Consider the following 16,250-nt stretch of genomic DNA (forward strand, 5'->3'; position numbering starts at 1 on the left):
TTACGTAGCAACATGCGCAAAGGCTCTAACAACGTGCTCAACCCGGGTATAAAGTTACCGAAATAGTTGAGGAAACCCAGGAACGACCGCAGCTCCGTCACATTCTGTGGTCTGGGTGCATTCTTGCTGGCCTCCGTCTTTTAGCCCGTGGGCCTGATGACGTCTGCTGCAATCTTTCTCTCCAAAAATTCGACTTCTGGCGCCAGGAAAGCACACTTGGAGCTTTTCAGCCTGAGTCCCACTCTGTCTAGGCGACTTAGAACATCTACCAGGTTGTACAGGTGTTCGATGGTGTCACGACCAGTGATCAGGATGTCGTCTTGAAACACAATGGTGCAAACTCTCCATGTTTCTCTGGAAAATGGCTGCAGCCAAGTCAATCCCGAAAGGGCACCTGTGGTACATAAACAGCCCTTTGTGTGTGTTGATGCACGACAGTCTTTTCGAAGATTCAGCCAGCTCCTGTGTCATGTAGGCGGAGGTTAGGTCCAACTTGGTGAACGGCTTCTCCCACGCTAACGTTGGGAAAAGGTCATCTGCCTTGGGCAGCGGGTACTGATCCTGTAGTGAGACTCGGTTATCGTTACCCTGCAGTCTCCGCAGATTCTGACCATGCCATCGCTTTTCAACACCGGAACAATTGGACTGGCCCACTCGTTGAACTCGATTGTCGATCTGATTCCTTCGCGTTTCAGTCTGTCCAGTTCAATCTCGACTTTCTCCTTCATCATGTACGGAACCGCCCAAGCCTTGTGATGGACGGGCCGTGCCTCGGGGCCCAGATAAATCTGTACCTTGGCGCCTGTGAAGTTGCCGATGCCTGGTTCGAATAGCGAGGGAAACTTGCTCAGCACTTGAGCACACGACATCAAAGCACTATCATCCACTGAAGGTCGTGCTTTGATGTTGTTCCAATTCCATCTAATCTTTTCTAGCCAGCTTCTGCTGAACAGCGTTGGGCCATTGCCTGGAATAATCCACAATGATAGGTCCTGCACAGCTCCATCATACGATACCTTCACTGCGCACTTCCAATGACTGGTATAAGCTCTTTGGTGTACGTTCGCAGCTTTGCATTAATCGGGCTCAGTTTAGGCCTTTGTGCTTTATTGACCCACAGTTTCTTGAAAGCCTTCTGGCTCATTATTGACTGACTCGCACCCGTGTCCAACTCCATGGATACTGGAACTCCATTTAATTTGACTTTCAGCATTGTAGGAGGACTCTTGGTGGTGAAGGTATGTACCCCATACACTTTTTCCTCAGGTTGAGTTGCCTGTGTTGCGTGATCCTTGTCGGATCGATCATCCTCTGCCACGTGGTGTGTCGCAGCACGTTTACACATTCACTGGAGGTGTCCCATTGTTGCACAGCCTTTGCACATGTAGTGCTTGAATCGCCATTGATGGGCCCATTGATTACCCCCCACAGCACCAATATGGTGCTAATGGATTCACATTCACCCCCCCCCCCCCGATGGCGGACTCTGAGTCATCACAGGTCTTGCAGCCACAGATGGTATTGGCCCTGCCATATGCAGTTTGGCCTGCTAGCAAAGTCATTATATGCACAGTACTTGCCGGTGAGCTTCGATGTTGAAAAGATTGTCCGTGTTTGGTGTTATCGTCCATGGCCATGCCTGGGCGATCATGATGGCCCTGCTCAGGTCTAGGGTTTCGGCATCCAGCAGCTTTCGAAGAATGAACTCGTGGCTGATGCCCAGCACAAAAAAATCCCGCTGCATTTACCCCAACGCAGCTCCAAAATCGCAAGGTCCCGCGAGGTGTCTCAGGTCGACGATATAATCTATCACGTCCCGGCCCCCGGAGCGATGGTGCGTGTAAAAACGATACCTGGCCATGAGGATACTCTCCTTCGGTTTGAAGTGGTCCCGAACCAGCGTGCACAACTCTGTATATTCCTTCTCCGTTGGTTTTGTCAGTGCGAGCAGATTGTTGATGAGGCCGTATATTTTAGGCCCACAGACGGTGAGGAGAATCGCCCTATGCTTGGCCGCGTTAGTGTCTCTATCCAGCTCGTTGGCCACAAAGTACTGGTCAAGACGCTCGATGAAAGCTTCCCAATCATCACCCTCTACAAATCTCTCTAATATTCCAATGGCAGCCATGATTGTGTGAAGGTTCGTATTCTGTTACTCGTCACCAATTGTTGTGTATAGAAGAACTCCACGAAGCTGAGTATTGTGAGCTAAACTTAATGTGACCTTAATCTTCGTTATTTCAACTCCAGAGTGCCTAAATAACATGGCGGCCAACCTTTTATACTGACCCTGCAGGTGTGTGCAGATGACCATTAGGACTCCATCAGTCGCGCCCTCTGGTGGCAAGTATTACATAGTTACATACATAACAGAAAGAATATGGGGTCTGAAGTCCAGCTCAAGGTTGAATAGGATGCCGAGGCTGTAAACAGTCTGGTTCAATCTGAGACGGAGGGCAGGGGTGGGGGTGGAATTGGTGGCAAGGTGTGGAGTTTATGATGGTGGAGGGGAGGGGTGGGGGGTTGAAGATAATGCCTTCAGTCTTCCCGATGTTTAACTGTAAGAAATTGTGGCTTATGCCAGACTGGATGTTGGACATGTAGTCTGACAGTCTGACAACAATGAGGCACTGGAGGGGTAGAGAGAGGTGGCGGAGAGTAAAGCTGGGTATACAGGTGGAAGCAGATCATAGAAACATAGAAACATAGAAATAGGTGCAGGAGTAGGCCATTCAGCCCTTCGAGCCTGCACCACCATTCAATGAGTTCATGGCTGAACATGCAACTTCAGTACCCTACTCCTGCTTTCTCTCCATACCCCTTGTTCCCTTTAGCCGTAAGGGCCACATCTAACTCCCTTTTGAATATATTTAGTGAATTGGCCTCAACAACTTTCTGTGGTAGAGAATTCCACAGGTTCACAATTCTCTGAGTGAAGAAGTTTCTCCTCATCTCGGTCCTAATTGGCTTACCCCTTATCCTTAGACTGTGACTCCTGGTTCTGGACTTCCCCAACATCAGGAACATTTTTCCTGCATCTAACCTGTCCAGTCCCGTCAGAATGTTATATGTTTCTATGAGATCCCCTCTCATTCTTCTAAATTCTAGTGAATATAAGCCTAGTCGATCCAGTCTTTCATCATATGTCAGTTCTGCCATCCCGGGAATCACTCTGGTGAACCTTCGCTGCACTCCCTCAATAGCAAGAATGTCCTTCCTCAGATTAGGAATAGCAATTTCTGGTCATTTAGGAGACATCAGTGTTGATACATTTCTTTGATATCTGCTTGTCTTTGAAGAGAGGCTTTATAAAAATCAACACAGACAGCAGTCAAGCAGCAGAAAGACTGTGAAAGGAGTCAAGAAAACAGAAAGGAATAAATAACCTCTGCACTGCCAGCAGGACAGATAGCAAAATTAATCTATCTTACTTTGTCAAGTTAGAATCCCTTCAAATGGGCTTGAGTGTTCGTGTTCTTTATTTTGTAACAATGCACAAACAAAAGTTGAACTGATTGTACCAAGTGACTTTCAGCATACTCAGTGTCAACTGTTAAATAAAGCAACTTATGCACTGAACCAAACAGCACTCCACCTAGTGTTAACTCAGTCTGTCTCGGAGTGATTAAAGGAGTACACATACCTCAGGCACTGAGATCTGATCCACATCACAAGGGAGTTTCATTGTTACTCTCCTGGGTCCCGTTACTGCTTTAGCAGATTCAGGTAGTGAGAGTCAACTTCCACAAAAAAAGCAGGCAACCAGCTCACTTAAGGGAGCGACTGACACCAATGAACCCTAGCAGACATTGACGACGAGATTCAACACTGCCTCCATTGTGCCAGTGCAGCCTTTGGCCGCCTGAGGAAAAGAGTGCTCAAAAACCAAGCTCATGATCTACAGGGCCGTAGTGATACCCGCCCTCCATTATGGCCCAGAGACATGGAACATGTACAGTAGGTATCTCACCACCAGCTCATGGTCTACAGGGCTGTAGTGATACCCGCCCTCCTGCATGGCCCAGAGACATGGACCATGTACAGTAGGTATCTCACCACCAGCTCATGGTCTACAGGGCTGTAGTGATACCCGCCCTCCTGTATGGCCCAGAGACATCAACCATGCACAGTAGGTATCTCACCACCAAGCTCATGGTCAACAGGGCTGTAGTAATACCCGCCCTACTGTATGGTTCAGAGACATGGACCATGTACAGTAGACACCTCAAGTAGCTGGAGAAATACTACCAACGATGTCTCCACAAGATCCTGCAAATCCCCTGGGAGGACAGACATACCAACGTTAGCGTCCTCAACCAGGCCAACATCCCCAGCATTGAAGCACTGACCACACTTGATCAGCTTCACTGGGTGGGCCACATTGTTTGCATGCCTGACACAAGACTCTCAAAGCAAGCGCTCTACTCGGAATTCCTTCACGGCAAATGAGCCAAAGGTGGGCAGAGGAAACATTTCAAGGAAACTCTCAAAGCCTCCCTGATAAAGTTCAACATCCCCACCGACACCTGGGAGTCCCTGGCCAAAGACCGCCCTAAGTGGAGGAAGTGCATCCGGGAGGGCGCTGAGCACCTCGAGTCTCGTTGCCGAGAGCGTGCAGAAAACAAGCGCAGGCAGCGGAAGGAGCGTGCGGTAAACCAGATTCACCACCCACCCTTTCCCTTAATGCTTATCTGTCCCTGTGCCAGACTGTGGTTCTCGTATTGGACTGCTCAGCTACCTAAGGACTCATGTTTAGAGTGGTAGCAAGTCTTCCTCGATTCCGCTGGACTGCCTACGATAATGAACAGATACCAGCACCAGCGTTAAATAATTTTTATAAAAGTAAACATTTGTAAACTTCTATGGTTCTATACAGGGCTACTGGGAGAAAGCTCGGGCAAAGAGCTGACGAAGACATGATTGGCTGAATGGCCTCCTTCTGTGCTGTAAAACATTATTATTCTATATGGTTAAAAGTACAATTTGGATATCAGATTTTTCATGAATCACTATGCTGGATGTTTCCATCTTTTCAGATAAGGGAAAACAATACTTTGCATTAGTTTTATATGCCACAAAATTATCTTTGTGAAATAAATACTCATTCTGGGTACAGTAGTGTTGTGGTTATGGAACTGGACTAGCAATCACAGGTCGTAAGTACATAATCACGAGAATGGCAGGTTATGAAATTGAATTCAATAATCAGTGCGGTTGTACCAGAAAATAAACATGAAACCGTTGTATGGTTGTAATAAGCAACTATTTCATGAATGTCTTTCAGGGAAGTGAACCTGTTATTCCTACCTTATCCGGCCTACAGATGACTACTGTCTAAGAAAGAAAGACTTGCATTTATATCACGCCTTTCATGACCACCAAATGTCCCAAAGTGCTTTATAGCCAATGAAGTACTTAAAAAAAAAAGTGTGGTCACTGTTGTAATGTAGGAAACTCTGCAGCCAATTTGCGCACAGCAAACTCCCACAAACAGCAATAATGGCCATAAAATCTGTTCCAGTGATGTTGATTGAGGGATAAATATTGGTCAAGACACCAGGGGTAACTCCCCTGCTTTTCTTTGAAATAATGTCATGGGATCTTTTACGTCCACCTGAGAGAACAGACGGGGCCTCGATTTAACGTCTCATCCGAAAGGTGGCACCTCCAACTGTACAGTACTCCCTAGTACTGCACCGGAATGTTAACCTAGATTTTTGTTCACAAGTCTCATGGAGTGGGATTTGAACCCACAAGCTTCTGATTCAGAGGGAAGTGTGCTACCAATTGCACCACTGGCTGACACAACACCAATGCCATCCCAATGCAAATTGCTTGAAGGGAACTGGATATATACTTTAAAAGGAAACATTTGCAGGGCTATGGGGGAAAGAGAATGGGAACGGACCAATTGGATAGCTCTTTCAAAGAGCTGGCACAGGCACAAAGGGCCGCTGGCCTGGCCAAAGCCCTCCCTGGAGGCCCACTGTTTGCCACTGAAGTGGCTGCAGAGTTCGTAGCGGCCCTCCCCTTTAACTGAAGTGTGGTGTTGATGACTTGAAGCGATGGCCACTCTGGCCTGCCTGCACTGCAGCCCCGCAACACTGCTCCGACCGAAAAAAAATTCCAAGTCCCGAATTTCTCCGGATTGGGGTGGAGAAACACTTTAAAAAACAGTAGGTGCTCCCCATTTATGGTGGGGTTCAATTTTGACCCCTATGATTCTAAGAAGGTAGCTCTACCACCTTGTCAGGACAACTAGGGATGGACAATAAATGATACCTTGCTAACCTCCGGAGAACAATTCTTTTTTAAATCAAGTTTATACAAATCAGCTAAACCTGATATTGGATTAATGCGTAACCTAACCTCCAGTTACTTGTTATTCACTTTTAGTTGTGTGCAGGCTCAAAAGATATCGGGGGTAAAATTGCGGTCGAAGGCTTCCTTCGGACAAAAGCCTCCGACCCGAAAAAAATCTACAAAAATACCTGGTGGTCACAGAGGCACCTTGGATTGCAGTCGGAGGCCTTCATTCGATGTGCAGCGCACAGAGAGAGGATTTCCCCAAACGTACGGAAATGCTGGAGTCACGTGGGCCTGGACCACCAATCACTAGGCAGTATTCTCATTGATCAAAATGGGAACTCCGTTTGTGCGAGTTCCCATTACTATCAATGAGAAAACCCTCCTAAAATAAGAAACACAGCATAATAAATTTTAAAAAACCTCACATATTTAAAATTAATTGATATTAAATTTAATTAAATGTTTTTAGAAAAAAAAAACATTTTTTGGAATTTTTTTAAATGTATTTGAATAGGGTTAAAAATAAACTTACCTTAATGGACAGGGTTTTTAAACATAAAAATGAATGATTAAATTTAATTTTTATTTGTTTTAAAGCTCTTACACTAGTAAAAGTGCGCTATGCGCCTGCTTTTACCAGGCCTAAGACTTTGAAGGACATTCACTAGGCATGAGTTGGGCAAATATCCCAATCTCTCCCGCGCGAATGCCCTTCTCCCGGGGATGCGGAGGATCTGTCAAGAGAAATCTTGACAGATTGGAAAAGCCAGTTTTCGGCGCATGTGCATCGTGCCCCGAAATTCGGCTTTTGCGAGGCCTTGCTGGGTCTGTGCGCACTCCATATGGGCCCAGCGAGGACAACATTTTCAGCCCAATAATTGCACGCACCAAGTTTTGCTTTGGTATGTCATGTTTCAAGATTTTCTGAATTGAAACAAAAAGTTATTTTCAAGTGTTGGGTTTTAAAACAAAGTGGGTTTCTGCAGGTTTAACATGGAACATCATTGGCTGCAGACATTTGGGAAAAGTTTATTCCAGCCAGCCATTGATACCATTTGCCAGAATGATTATGGCTAAGGTTCAGAAATGCTAAAGGCTCGGTTTGAAAACCCATTATTTAACAATAGCCACAACTTGCATTTATACAGAAATTTTTACACAGTAAAAGGCTCTTCACAGGAAGCTTTTGGTCAACTGTCCAAATATCTTCTTCTGTGGCTTGGTGTGAAATTCTATTTAATAACGCTCCTGTGAAAAGCCTCAGATGTTGTTAATGGCGCTGTATAAATGCAAGTTGTTGTCAAATCGGTGTAATTTGGAATAATTTTCAACATTTTCAGTTTTAAATTGGATACATCTCTCAAAAAGCAGCTCCCTATGTTTAAATGGGTTTTCAATCTGTTTTGCTCTTGTTGATCATAAATCTCATGCCCACTTTCTCATCTCTGCAAATCTGTTTACAGAAAGCCAGAAATTTGTTGCTTTTGTTTTGAAAAGTGAAATTAGAATCATCTGATTTCATTTGCAACCTACCTCCTCTCCCAAATATGAGGATGATGGAAAGGAGACAACAGAAATTACCAACAAGGTAAATGTATTTCAAGTAGAGTTGACGACTATTCCAACGCACACCTGGTTGGCCTACCACGTTCTACACGATGTACACTTGAGGTCATCCAAAACTCAGCTGCCCATATCCTAACTCGTACCAAGTTCCGCTCACCCATCACTCCTGTGCTCACTGACCTACATTGACTCCTGGTTAAGCAACGCCTTCATTTCAAAATCATAATAATTGTTTTTAAATCGCTCCATGGCCTCGCCCCTCCCTATCTCTGTAATCACCTCGAGCCCCCCCCCCCCCACCCCCCACCGAGATAGCAGCGTTCCACCAATTCAGTCCTCTTGAGCATCCCTGATTATAATTGCTCCACCATTGGTGCCTTCAGCTATCTTGGCCCCAAGTTCTGGAACTCCCTGCCTAAATCCGCCTCTCTACTTCTCTCTTCTCCTTTAAAATGCTCCTTAAAACCTACCTCGTTAATCGAGTTTTTGCACATTTACCTCAATTTATCATTATATGGCACGGCGTCAAATATTTTGTCTCATAATACTGCTGTGAAGCACCTTGGGACATTTTACTACGTTAAAGGTGCTATATAAATACAAGTTGTTGTTGGAGAGAAAAAAAAGTCCTATAAATCCTATCAGAGTGTCTGCTGTGGCTCAGTGGATAGCACTCTCACCTCTGAGTCAGGAAAGATGTAGGTTCAAGTCCCAATCCAGAGACTTGAGCACAAAAATCTAGGTTAACACTGCAGTGCAGTGCTGAGAGAGTGCTGCACTTTCGGAGCTGCCGTCTTTCAAATGAGACATTCATCATCATCACGGTCATAGGCAGTCCCTCGAAGCGAGGATAATTTGCTTCCACACCGAAAAGGGATGAGTTCACAGGTGTTTCAATGAAGGACCTAATATTCCAGATCCCGAACTACATCCTGAAGGATGGAAGATGCCTGTGGGTGGACTGTTTTAACGTGGGGTGACCGTTACACACCAGCCACCACACGGGCATGACAGCGCGAGGTCTTGGTCCAGTGACAAGGGTTAACCAGGACGACTGGAGACCTGCTCTGCTGCACGGACCGAGTGCGCTCACATATCGCAGTGTGGGCTGGGCCAGAGCTGCCCCTGGGCCCTCGCCGCTTCTGGGCCCCAGATTCACGCCTCATAACACATTAAACCGAGGCTCCGACTGCTCTATCGGGGGACGTGAAAGATCCCATGGCACTACTTCGAAAAAGAGCAGGCGAGTTCTCCCCGGTGTCCTGGCCAATATTTATTTATCCCTCAATCAACATCACTAAAAAAACATTATCTGGTCATTATCACAATGCTGTTTGCTGTGTGCAAATTGGCTGCCGTGTTTCCCACATTACAACCGTGACTACACTTCAAAAACAAGCACTTAATTGGCTGAAAAGCGCTTTGGGATGCGAGGTGGCCGTGAAAGGAAGGCACGATATAAATGCACGTCTCTCTTTTTACAAGCATGACGCGTTAATGTGTTTTTGTCCTAGTCGGGATACTGTAGTCAGCTGAAATTCACTCCCTCTCGCCCCCCCCCCCCGATAGGATGATGTCACCGGATAGAATGTTTACAATGTAGCTGCAGCTGAAACTGACCGCGTTCGATCCATTGTTGAATGGTTACATTGTTTCCCGGAGGTTCCATCAGTGTCACCCCCCTCGGGGATCGCCTTTAAAGGGCTAGAGAGACACGCAGACAGACAGAGAGACACCCAGAGATACAGAGAGCCAGAGGAGACACCCAGACAGACAGAGAGCCAGAGAGACACCCAGAGAGCCAGCCAGAGAGACACCCACCCAGCCAGAGAGAGCCACCCAGAGAGCCAGAGACCCAGCCAGAGAGCCAGCCGAGGATGAACTGCCGATCCCAGACCCTGGAGCTGACGGTGGAAGCCAGGCAGATCGAGGAGACGGTGCTAGCCGTGCTCCACACCGTGCTGCTGCACAGGAGCTCGGGCAAGTTCCACTACAAGAAGGAGGGCACCTAGTCCATCGGCACCGTGGGCACCGAGGACGTTGACTGTGATTTCGTCGATTGCACCTACGTGCGAGTATCGTCGGACGAGCTGGACCGCACGTTGCGCCGATCTGTCGGCGAGTTTAAGGTGAGTTTTCCTCTTCCGACCTGATTGATTTTCTCTGTTTTCTTAAAGAAGGCCCCACCCGCCAGATATCTGGGATTGTGAGCGATTCATAACGCACCGTTTGTTGGTGTCGAGGCCACTCAGTTCAAATCGATTGTCTGCCGCAGACTGCATTCTTTTAGTAACCATTAACGGAAGGCCTACAGTTCAAGCGTCAGCCTTATCTCAGTGGCAGCGCTCTCGCCTCTGAGTCAGAAGGCTTTGGGTCCAGGTCCCACTCCAGACACTTAAGCACAAAAATCTTCACCCCAGTCTCCGCTGCACGGTCGGAAGTGCCACAAGACGTAAAAGTGAGGTCCCATTTGCCCTCTCAGCTTAAAAAAAGAAAGACTTGCATTTATATGGCGCCTTTCGCGACCACCGGACGTCCCAAATCTGCTTTACAGCCAATTATGTACTTTTATTGAAGTGAAGTCACTGTTGTAATCATAGAATGATCGAAATTTTACAGCACGGAAGGAAGCCAATTCGGCCCATCGTGTCCGTATCCGTGCCGGCTGACAAAGAGCTATCCAGCCCTAAGTCCATAGCCCTGTAGGTTACAGCACTTCAAGTGCCTATCAAAGCACTTCTTAAATGTGGTGAGGGTTTCTGCCTCTATCACCCTTTCAGGCAGTGAGTTCCAGACCCCCACCACCCTCTGGGTAAAAAAATCAGTCATGTGGGAAACGCAGCAGCCAATTTGCCCAAAAGCCAGCTCCCACAAACAGCAATATGATAATGACCAGATCATCTGTTTTTTTTATTGATGTTGATTGAGTGATAAATATTGGTCTGGACAACGTGGATAACTCCCCTTCCGACAGTGCAGTACTCCACCAGCGACTTGATGCATGACCTTCTGACTCAAGAGACAAGAATGCTACCACTAAAGGCTGACGTGAAACCAGCTAAAGTGCGGTGAATGAGGACCAGAAGAGCCCAGGGCCCAGGGGCAGCACGGGCCAGCCCACACTACGATATGTGTACGCACTGGGTCTGTGCAGCAGAGCTGGTCTCCAGTCGTCCTGGTTAACCCTTGCCACTGAATAAAGACCGAGCTCTGTCAAGCCCGTGTGGTGGCTGGTGTGCAACGATCACACCACGTTAAAAAAAATTCACTCAGCGGCCCCCTCAATTGGAGTTCAGGAATGGAACCTCGGATGCTTCATTGACCATCTGTGAACTCGTGTGGAAGCAAGTCATCCTCGTTCGTGGGACCGCCTATGATGATGATAAAGTGTCACCAGAATGGGGGAAATGGAAAAAGAATCAGCCAGCCACGTCTGCTCGTTAGTGCTTTAACTCGTCACCGACGTTATGTTGGAAAGGATAAATGTGTGAGTGTTGAATGAGGACAGAAGCAGGTTAGTGCCTCCGACCCATACCAGATATTTTAGCGCAGTACTGTCGGTGGTGCCGTCTTTAGGATGAGACGTTAAACCGAGGCCCTGCCTGCACTCTCAGGGGGCTGTAAAAGATCCCATGGCACTATTTCGAAGAAGAGCAGGGGGAGTTATGCCTGGTGTCCTGGGGCCAATATTTATCCCTCAATCAACATCACTAAAACAGATTACCTGGTCATTAGCACATTGCTGTTTGTGGGAGCTTGTTGTGCGCAAATTGGCTGCTCCGTTTCTTACATTACAACAGTGACTACACTTCAAAAAGTACTTCATTGGCTGTAAAACGTTTTGGGACATCCTAAGCATGTGAAAGACACTGTATAAATGCAAGTCTTTATAAAGCAGGAACACTTTTAGTTTTTGCTGGTCACTTTGGCCCAGTAGCACCCAGTGAGCTATCGGGGAGTAGTAATCTAGACCATTTTTGTCCCATTTGTTTTTCCACAACTGCTGTGATGATCACCGCTGCCAGTTCAGCTAGTAATAGTTAATTCAAATTAGTAAGTGCAGTCACCTGGACTCACAACATGAATCTGCACTTTCAGAAGCTAGGTGGATTCAATGCGGACAGAATTGGAAGAAAAATTAAACTTGATGTCATGACCAGACACACGAAAGGTTGGATGCAAACAATGTCTTTGATACAGACCTGAAAGAAGTGCAGTCACAGTTGCTCAGATTGACCATTGGCACCACGATGAGGTGGCTATTCAGATGCCTTGGCTTTGCATTAAGAAGGATATAGAAGCGCTGGAGAAAGTGCAAAAAAGATTGACAAGGATGGTACCAGAACTGAGAGATTACAGCAACTGGGAAAGATTGAACAGAGAAGACAGGGGTGACCCGATAGAGATCTTTAACATTATAAATAGGTTGGACAGGGTCGATGTGGCCAGAATGTTTCCACTTGCGGGAGAATTTAAAACTTATGGCCATAAATACAGGATAGTTACTGCTAAATCCAATAGGGAAATAAGGAGAAATGCCTTTACTCAGAGAGTGGTTAGAATATGGAACTTGCTACCACAGGAAGTGGTTGAGACAAACAGTTTAGATGCTTTCAAAAGTAAACTAGCCGAGAACATGGGAGTAAAGGTAATGGAAAGATAAGCTGAAAGGCTGAGATAAGGTCGCTGGAATGGGAGGAGACTGTGGAGCGTAAACAGCAGCACAGACTAGTTGGGCCAAATGGCCTGTTTTTGTGCTGTATATTGTACGTATGTCATTTTGTATCAACCCCATGCAAATAACTGGTTGATAATTGTGATCCCCGCCTCGGGGTAACTCCTAATTCAGCTCGTGGTGCACGAGTGCAGACGCTAAGTTTAACTTTTGTGTTCCCAACCAGAGCAGACTTGGACAGAATCCTCCGAGGTCTCTGCTCTCCTTAAATTCTGGCCTCTTGAACATCCCCGATTTTAAATGCTCCACCATTGATGGCCGTGCCTTCAGCTGCTAAGACTCTAAGCTCTGGAATTCCCTCCATAAAGCACTCTACCTCTCGTTCCACCTTTAGGACGCTCCTTAAAACCTACCTTTCAATTGTCCTAATATCTCCTTCTGTGGCTCGGTGTCCAATTTTGTTCGAAAACGCTCCTGTGAAGGACCTTTAGACATTTTACTAAGTTAAAGGTGCTACATGTTTTGTTGTTGTCACTTTATCAATGAAATTTAGAATGGTAGCATTTTGTTTATTCTTAAAGTCACACAGCTTCAAAAGAAAGGATAGGACTTGCATTTATATAGCGTCTTTCACTGCCTCAGGACTTCCCAAAGCACTTTATAGCCAATTAAGTATTTTTGAAAGTGTAAACACTTTTGTAATGTAAGAAACGCAGCAGCCAATTTACACACAGCAAGGTCCCACAAACAGCAGTGTGATAATGACCAGATATTCAGTTTCCGCGAGCGGTGGGCGCTGCAGGAATTGGAGTGCATCATCACCCCCGGCAACCAAATTTTAATTTGACGTTTTGTCTAAAGTTTAATTTGTTTATTGTGCCGATCTTAGTTCTCCCCCCTCACCTTTTAGCCAGGGGGCACTTGTATAATTTGTGTTTTAGTGCCCTCAAAAAAAACCCCAAAAAACAAAAAAACAAGGGGGCACTTGTTGGAAAGTGTTTGGTGTCCCCCCCAACCCCCTTTAATCAGGGGGGCACTTGATTTAATTGTTTGCTACAAAATAATTGTCGAGCTAGCGCCAATATTTGAAGGGGCTGCTGTGCGGAGGGAGCGGGCAGGTCCGAGGGCCTACTCGTAGGACTGCTCCTGGGCACGGCCAAGGGGGCCATTAACCGGTCCAGGCAGCGGGCGGTCGAGGGAGTCGTTCAGCCCGACTGCCTGCCTCTCTCCTGTGGCTATGTTCGTACCAGGGTGTCCCTGGAGATGGAGCATGCAGTGTCCACTGGTCACTCACGGCATTCCGCGAGAGTTGGGCACCAGAGGGACTGGAGTGCATCATCACCTCCGGGAACAGAATTTTAATTTAATTTGAACGTTTAAAGTTCCCAGTTAATTTGGAAATTTGTGGATTCTAGTGCCCTTACTAAAAGGGGGTACTTGATTTTAAAATTCTATCCAAAATAGTGTAGAACTGATGATTTCAGTTCTGTGCAGAGCGATTCCTATACAGGCTGCCCTTGCACACTTTGCCATCTTCGTCTGCCATCCGGACAGCCATGGTGCACCATGTTGTCGTCCGGAGGAGGCGGGGGTCCCCAATGGAGTGCACTTTACGCGGGAGTCCTCCCTCTATTATTGGGGACTTGGCCTGGAGGGTGTTGCATGGAGCAATCATATGCAATAAGTTTTTAAGTCTGTTCCATGTTTATATAAAATGTGCGAGGTTGCAGCCCCTCTTACATTATTTCAAGGGCTGCTCCTCGATTTTTGGCTGCACTTCAGTCCCACACTCCTGGTCTTTGGGCACCCTGTGCGGAGGGGAGAGGGCAGGTCCGAGGGCCTCCTCGTAGGACTGCTCCTGGGCACGGCCAAGGGGGCCATTAACCGGTCCAGGCAGCGGGCGGTCGAGGGGGTCGTTCAGCCCGACTGCCTGCCTCTCTTCCATCTGGGACAGTGTGTCCCTGGAGATGGAGCACGCGGTGTCCATCGGTACGCTCACGGCCTTCCGTGAGAGGTGGGCGCCGGAGGGACTGGACTACATCATTACAGCGGCGAACAAAATTTTAATTAATTTGATTTGATATGGTTCCCTTTAATGTTTAATTGTTAATTTGTGGTTTTTGGTGCCCTCAAAAAAAAAAGTGGGGCACTTGATTAAATTTACTTTTAAGATAGTTGTAGAGCTGTTGAATTGTGAGTGGCTCAGCCAGTCATGTGATGTTCACAAGACTCAATAAAACCCCAGCCAGTGGGTTCAGGGGATCCACGATGAGGCAGGTGGTTGTGAGCCTGGTGGATGAACAGGTAATGTGTAGTGTGATTGTTAAACATTTGTTAATAAACCAACTAGTTCTTAATAGCAATGTGTTGCTATGAATTCTTAAGCAAAGAACCCATGAAGCAAATGCATTACATTGGGAATTGAGAGGAAAAAACCTGGAGTTTAGCATTTCAGGGCACAGCATGTTGATATTTTGGCATCCCACACGTGCAGTAAGATATGTTTTCCACTTCTGAAGATATTGACTCTTGATGGGAGTTTGGTTTCACTGGTGCTGCCTACCCCTGAGTACTTTGTCCAACTGGCTATTCTTATATGAGCCCAGACAGTAAAAGTCTGCAGCCTTCTCAACAGGAGAGTAATGGCACAATCCTGTTCTAACACATATTCTCTAAGGAATCACTTTAACAGCAATTGGGTGTGGGATCCCTGACTGGCTTCCCACAGCTCCCCCATGCTCTTTCCTGCCTAGGAATGCTGGGTCTAATTGTGGTGCTCCCAAGTACTGGATAAGATCAATTCCGAACAAAATAGAAATCAAACTTTGGACCTTCTGGTCTACATGGCTGAGATGATCCTAGACCTTGAATTCGGGGGGAATTGCGCAGTAAGACTTTCAGCTAATAATTGGCATTCGGTCAATATTCTAGAGCGATAGACCTCACCAAGAGACAGTTTTTCTCATGACATTTTCCTCCTTTAACTGTAGGACGCCCTTTGCAACTCTGGCAGTGATGGGAGTGGTCAGATCTCCCTGGAGATCTACCAGAAGAAGAAATCACGCTGGCCGTTCTCAGATGAGTGCATCCCGTGGGAGGTGTGGGCCTTCAAACTCAACGTGGTGAATCTGGCCAATGAGCAGGAGAGGCAAATCTGCCGCGAGAAGGTGGGCGAGAAACTGGGCGAGAAAATCATTAACGTCATTGAGGTCATGAACAGGCACGAGTACTTGCCGTAAATGCCCACGCAGTCGGAGGTGGACAATGTCTTTGACACGGGCCTGAGAGACGTACAGCCTTACCTGTACAAAATCACCTACCAGACCACTGACACCCTTGGGACATCTGTTAGTACCACCATGAGGCGGTTAATCAAAGACACCTTGGCTTTATAATCTGTCGAATTACTAGCAAAAAACGAACTGACAATGTTACATTTTTACTTTACTCCATTTTCCCTGGCCTTCCCTTTCTGCTGCTGTTGTTTTTGTTTTCATTAGCTATCTTTAGGGGGAGTCTGTCCAATTTGAAATCCCTGCAGATTATGCCTTGCGATTTCTTGCAAACTTTCATTCTGTTAGTGATGCTCAGCATGACGGAGATCTTGCAAAGTTTACATGTATTTATTTGTTAAGTAGTTGGAGATGGTCAGAAGAAAATTGCAAGTTGCTGGAAAGGGCTCCAAAAAGGAGAAGCGTTA

At 46.6% G+C, this 16,250-nt stretch overlaps 1 pseudogene; it reads left to right on the forward strand.

The window, feature by feature from the left end:
- Positions 1-9,710: 9,710 nt before the first annotated feature.
- LOC139256209 (autophagy-related protein 101-like) lies at positions 9,711-15,945 on the forward strand (annotated as a pseudogene).
- Positions 15,946-16,250: the final 305 nt, after the last annotated feature.

This window comes from Pristiophorus japonicus, unplaced genomic scaffold, assembly GCF_044704955.1.
Source record: "Pristiophorus japonicus isolate sPriJap1 unplaced genomic scaffold, sPriJap1.hap1 HAP1_SCAFFOLD_70, whole genome shotgun sequence".
Lineage (NCBI taxonomy): Eukaryota > Metazoa > Chordata > Chondrichthyes > Pristiophoridae > Pristiophorus > Pristiophorus japonicus.